The following is a 7,080-nucleotide window of genomic DNA, read 5'->3' as shown; positions in this document are numbered from 1 at the left end:
TACTAACCATGCTAGCAGTATAATTAACCAGAGGAGCCAATGGATGTAACTCAAATTATATTGAATTTTAACTATTTATAACATAAACAAAACAATACCTCATACATCTTTATAATGTATTCGAACAATTTAATTACTAACCTACATTTAATTATTATAAAGTTAAATAATAAGAGATTTAAATTCTTTTATATCTAATAAAATGGTAAATTATAGTTGTCCATAACAATTAAGACATTTATTTTCATCAATTGGATTATATTTTATTTTGAGTAAAAATGCACACATTTTTTTCCTTTCAATCTCATATATTTTTTTATTATTTCAAATAATATTATTATGTTGATGTAGCAATTTGCATCAACAAAAAGTACATAGGATTATAGGTGAATCGTAGGAGTTTGTATGAAACCCAAAGATTTATGTTGGATCAATTGATGGATGATAAACACAAATGAAAACAGCACTTACACAGGAAAATGATTTTTAAAATAGTTCGAATTTAATGTCAATCTTACCTCACCATTCTTATATTAGTTCTTTGTTTCAAATTCTTAGTTTAAGTAAAAAGTATGGTTATATATTGTTAGAGTGACAAAATTGTAATAAAATTAATCTAAAAAGACTAACATGTGACGGAATCTGTGCCTCAGGGATTTATCGCACACATATTTTAATTGTTTTAACACTTTTAATCAATTAATAACATTTCTGTTAGGCCTGGAAAGTAGGGTTGACGCAGAGTCCTGTCAACGTAAGTGGTTAGAGCTTAGGTAAGTCCAGTAGTCGTTCAGATGCAGCCACGTCGCGCGCTAACACAAAAACGTGCTCCTGCCAGTGCAGTAAGTGTGCGTCAGGCGGGGAAAGGCTGGAGGTGATCCACGTGTATAATCCTGCAAGGATCAAGTAAATCACTCACAGGTGAATAACGGGGCGCGAGGAAGGATTTGGACGGTAATTGACCCACTTCTGAGTTAGAATCATTACCTCAATTCTCACTATAAATAGAGAGTTCCTCTCCCGTTTGGGATTAGCTAATTCTCTTTGAAATAGCATATATTTTCTCTCTTTGTAATCCTTGTAAATCAGTTCGCTGGACACGACTGACCTCAGTATATATACAATATCAATGGACGTAGGAGTCCTTGTTAAGCATCCGAACCACTTTAAATATTGTGTTCCTCCATCTTTTATCCTTCTCATACCCCCATTCGTGTATGTCTTCTGGGTTAATTTATATTTCACCACGTGCGTTTAGTTATGCTAAAATCAAGAATTAATAATTTCTAATGTTTTATAATTTAGTCAGATTTACCGCAATAAGAAAGATATTGATATAAATCTTATATTCTAGTCAATCTTTAGCAAAGGCGTTTGTACATAAAGGTGAGCTCGATAATAGAAGTTATTATTCATATTATACCCTTTTTTTTTCTTTTATAACAATAGTAATACGAAAGACACTTCAAATGAAAGGATAACGATCATAAGAAGCGAAACAGTAACGATTAAACGGTCTGTTTTGACCTGTTGGTAACAGCGTCAGCGAATGGACGACACTAATTAGTTAGGTATTAATCACATCCGTCCCCAGTAACTACTTTCTTTGTTTGATGTGTGGTCGACCCTGCGTGAACCATCATATGTGTGTCGTTACGTCGTCCACTTCACTCAATCATCACGCCCATGCACGCATCTTAATGGCATATGCGTTTACTCTACGCACACTACCACGCGCCACCTCTTACTTAAGAGCCACGCCGTGGATCTCTATTTAATGTTCTCAACCATTTAAACGATACGTTTGCTTGACACATTGTTTGTAGCACCCTCTTTTGCTTCCCATAAATATCTCCGCTGCATCTCCAGCCTACCAATCACACCTCTCACTCTCACTTTACTATCTTGAGGCTGGAGCTTCGTTGACATTGATCATCTGAAACAATGGCCAAGGAACCAGTTCGCGTTCTTGTTACCGGACGCCGCTTGGTACTGTAATCTATCATTCTTCCGTTTGTTCTCACTTTACGTTTTACTTGTTTCTCGCAGATCTAGTAAAGTTTTTTAACTATTTTAGTGAACAATGTTTAGATCTATCTTTTATGATGATCCGAAAACTGTTAAAAACTGATATATAGTACTATATTGTAAGATGTGAATGACTTGGATAAATAGTCATTTACTTGGATCGTACTGTTTTGACGAGGTTATTCGTAGTTTGACGTGTTATGTTGTGATCGGATCCAGTTGCTAGGATGATCAAATTATTGTTGTTTAGTTAATACTTAAATGAGGGAAGTTGTTATGTCGCTGGGACCAAACTGTTTACTAACGAGTACTGGACCAGCGTGATTAGAATTAATGGAGGATGTTTATTGTAATTGTAATAGTAGCTCTGTTAATTTTTTTTTTTTTTTTTTTTTTTTGTATAAATTCGGGTGGATAAGATATCGTTATTAGGTGTAAACTCATGAGTTAGCTATGTGGTTTTATGCTGATACCTAACATGTTGTTAATGTTGTGGATTACAGGACAATCGGATATGCCCTAGTTTCCACATGATTGCCAGGGGAGTGATGCTGGTCCTGACCAGCCTGTCATTCTTCACATGCTTGATATCCCACCTGCACAGAGGCACTGATGGTGTGAAGATGGAGTTGATTGATGCTGCATTCCCTCTCCTTAAGGTAATATTCCTTTCTTCCTAGCTTTGAAAATATTGAAGGAATATTTTTAAGACGAGTTTTTTGTTGTTTTATGTTTGAGATTTGTGTGGATTTTGTGTGTTATGCGATCTTACCATGTTTTTGTTTCAGGTGTGTTGCCACAACTGACTGTGTTGAGGCATGCACTGGAGTCAATATGCAGTCATGGTTGGTGGTTTCCCAAGGAAAGAAGGCATGGAGAGGAAAAGAGTGATGTCAAAGAACGTCTCAATCTACAAGGCACAGGCTTCTGCCTTGGAAAGCATGCCGCTGCTAACATGCAGGTGATAACTGAAATAGAAAAGCTTGGCTTTTGGTAACTTTGAAATCAGAAAAATTCATGACTTTTTGCATTTCATTTGTAGTAGTAGTTGATCAGTTTTGGTGATGAGTTCATGAAGAACTATCAAAAATGTTTTTTCCATCTCTCTCTCTCTCTGGATTTTATTTTTTTATTTTTTATTTTTATTTTTTTTTGTGTTACAAGAGACCTGAAAAATCTGATTTGTTGTGAAAATTGTTAAAGAATATTTCAATGCAAGTGAAACTATAGTTAATTAAATGCTTCAAAAACATATTGTCGCCCGGAAGAGTTTGTGGCACCCCTTAGTTTGCCTGGTTGCATAGGTTTCAAATCTATGATCTAGGCTTTGCACCCTCTCATTCATAAGGGTGAGAACTTAACTGCACCAGGGATCCAAATTTGGTCTAATTAAATTAACTTCATATACATTGGGATTTTTATACTTATGTGCACCTTGGCGTTCTTCATTGTCAAGTGTATCCTGAAGCATGAGCCTTTCCTGACTGCAATGGTTTTCTGTTTGTTCAGGTTCTAGTGGTTGCAAACCCACAAACACCAATGCATTGATTCTGAAGGAATTCGCACCCTCTATTCCTGAGAAGAACATTACTTGCTTGACCAGAACGGATCAACAGGCATGGGTCAAGTCTCTGAGAGATTGAATGTTCAGGTATCTGATGTCAAGAATGTGATTATCTGGGAAATCATTCATCATCCCAGTACCCTGATGTCAACCATCAACCGTGAAGACACCATCCGGTGAAAACCTGTCCGTGAGCTTGTTAAAGATGATGCATGGTATATAAGTTTAATATTGCTTTTTTTTTTTCTTTAATTAATGATTTGTGTAGTTGTTAAGTGAGAGTCTGTTGGACATTATCGTATTTTATTCTGTCATTAAAGTTGAATGGAGAATTCACACTACTGTCCGCAACGTGGTGCTGCAATCATCAAAGCCAGAAAGCTCTCAAGTGCTTTGTCTGCTCTAGCTTGCTTGTGACCATACCGTGATTGGGTCCTTGGAACTCCTGAGGTTGGCAATTTTTCATTTTCTCCTGCTATGATTATATAAAATTGGTCTCTCTTTTTTTTATTTTATTTTCTGGAATTGTAGGGCACTTGGGTCTCCATGGGGTGTACTCTGATGAGTTCATACAATGTACCAGCTGGGCTCATTTACTCACTTCCCAGTAACCTGCCGCCGCAATGGGAATGGACATTGTTCAAGGTACAGATATGGCTAATTTTTTCTTGAGCCCAATTCACTCAAGATACTAGTAAATTTATAGGAATGTGTAGTTGGAAATTTGATTTGTTTCAGATTCTTAGGCAGCTTGTAGAAATTCTCTTTCTGCCCCTTCTTAGCCCGAAAAACCATTAAATCGAATTTCTGTTGCATCTACTGGAAATCAGTCGGCATTTTTTTGAGTTCTTGAAGTGATGCTATGACTGTTTTTGTTTTGCTTGAACCGGCTTGGAATTGATGCGTTCTCAAGGAAGAATGGACGCTACAGCAGCAGAGCTGTCTGAGGAGAAGGCTCTGGCATACTCATGTCTTTCATGATGCATTTTTCCCTCTAATAGTGTGCTAGTGAGAGGGCCATCTCCCTTTTTATCTGCGTAGAAGTAGCTACAGTTTTGAATAAAAAAAAAAAAAAAACACTATTGACAATATTAAGAGAAGTGTTAATGGTGGAGTCATGGAGAAGCTTATCGTTGGATCCCGACGTTATGTCTGTCATTTAATATGGCATTTTGAAATTTGAGTAACTTGTCCTGGATTTGAGATCTATTTACTTTGGTGAATGGATGATAATGGCCATTGTGATTTATGCATGTGAATTATTTATCCCTTGTTTCCTCGGGTTGGTGCTTCTTTTTCTTCTGCATGAATGAGTATTATTTATTATCATTAACATAAATAATGATTCGACTGGAGTATCATTAGATCAAAACATTTTGAATGCCTGAAAGTTGGACTAGAAAGTGTTGTTAACGGAATCTGTGAAAGTAGGTGTGCTTTTTTTTTTTTTTTTTGGAATTTTATGTTTTGAGAATATTAAAAATGATTGGAAAATATGAAAAATGAAAATTTGTTTTGTATGTTTGTCTGAAAATTGTATTAGAAAACGTAAAAAATGAAAACATGTTAAATAAATGAAAGATACTATGTCTCATTTGACATGATAAAATAATCTCTTAAATTATTATTAACTTGTTTTAAAGAGTAATACTAGTCTTATTCACTTATATGTGGAAATCTTATGTTCTTATTCACTTATATGTGGAAACTTATGTTAGTTTATTCACTTCTTCCCGTGAGTAAGAGAAGTGAATAATGCTAACATTATTCTGTTTTAAATATGTCAATAGTTAATTGTGTTGTTAACGCGTTAAAAATATTAGTTTATAAGTAAATTTAAAGAAGAGAAAGTCTAGAAGAAAAAAGAGAATAAAATAAATGGTTATTTAATTTTTAATATTTCATATTAAAAGGGGCTATACATCTCTCTCTTTCATATCTGCTTTCTCCATTTTTCAAATCAAATCCGGAAAAGAATAAACTTTTTTTCTCTAATCAAATCCGTGGAAAAGGATAAAAGTGGTTTTCTTACCATTTTCAATGAGAAAAAAAATGAAAAAGGGAAGGAAAAATGAAAAAGGGGAGAAAAAATGAAAAAATGTTTTTAAACTTACATTTAATGTTGTACTGGTTTATATTTTGTGTTTTTGAGAATATTAAAAATGATTGAAAATATGAAAATGGAAACTGTTTTGTACGTTGTTGAACACTATTTAAAAACGTGAAAAATAAAAAAGTATTCAATAATGAAAGAATAATTTATCATTTACATATGTTAAAACCTTTTCAAATCACTATTTATTTTATTCCTTTCGAAGAGTTGTTTTTAATATGTCATTAAATTTCTTTTTTGATAATTATTAAAAATCTTAATTTAAAAAATAAATTTTTATTTTAAAAAAGAAGAAAAAGTATGAAAAAGAAAGAGAAGAAAGAAATATTTATTTAATTTTAAAATTTCATATTAAAAGGGGCTCCACAACTTTATTAAAATGCCTTAAAAGTTTACAAATACACCATAACACTTTTGATTACTCATTCATTTGTGTTCAATGTAACTTATAAATATTTTAATCTCTAGACAAAATTTAATCAATTCATCACAATTCATATAAAATTCTTAGGTCAAAACCAAAACACAAACAATTAATTAAATAATCATATTATAAATCTATAATTTAATATTATAATTAATTAAATTTCTAATCATTTAATTAAATATTGTATTAATGTTTATAATGGAATATTATAATTAATTAAGTAATCATTTAACTATGTAATGTTATAATTCATTAAGTAATTATTTAATTATAATATAATGTTTTAATTAATTAAATTTCTAATCATTTAATTAAGTATTGTACTAATGTTTATAATAGAATGTTATAATTAATTAAGTAATCATTTGTTTATAACGTAATATTATAATTAATTGAGTAATCATACTATAAATTTATAATGTAATGTTATAATTAATTAAATTTCTAATCATTTAATTAAGTATTAGAAATTTAATTAAGTATTATGCTAATGTAGTAAATTACTAATGTTTATGATATAATGTCATAATTAATTAAATAATCATTTAATTATATAATGTTATAATTAATTATGTGATCATAAATATTATAATGAATTAAATAATCATATTATAAATCTTTAATGTAATATTATAATTAATTAAATTTCTAATAATTTAATTAAGTATTGTACTAATGTTTATAATGGAATGTTATAATTAATTAAGTAATTATTTGTTTATAATTTAATGTTATAATTAATTAAGTAATTATACTATAAATTTATAATGTAATGTTATAATTAATTAAATTTCTATTTAATTAAGTAATGTACTAAATTACTAATGTAATGTTATAATCTTATAATTAATTAAGCAATCATTTAACTATAACGTAATGATATACTTGGAACTTGATAATTGAAGTAAATAACTAAATATTATATTATTATTCAATCAAATACATTAT

At 31.0% G+C, this 7,080-nt stretch overlaps 1 pseudogene; it reads left to right on the top strand.

Moving 5' to 3' along the window:
* Positions 1 to 1,944: 1,944 nt before the first annotated feature.
* On the top strand, positions 1,945 to 4,676 carry LOC116110836 (annotated as a pseudogene).
* Positions 4,677 to 7,080: the final 2,404 nt, after the last annotated feature.

Source organism: Pistacia vera, unplaced genomic scaffold (assembly GCF_008641045.1).
Source record: "Pistacia vera cultivar Batoury unplaced genomic scaffold, PisVer_v2 Contig615, whole genome shotgun sequence".
NCBI classification, from domain to species: Eukaryota; Viridiplantae; Streptophyta; class Magnoliopsida; order Sapindales; family Anacardiaceae; genus Pistacia; species Pistacia vera.
This window is presented reverse-complemented; position numbering and strand designations above follow the sequence as displayed.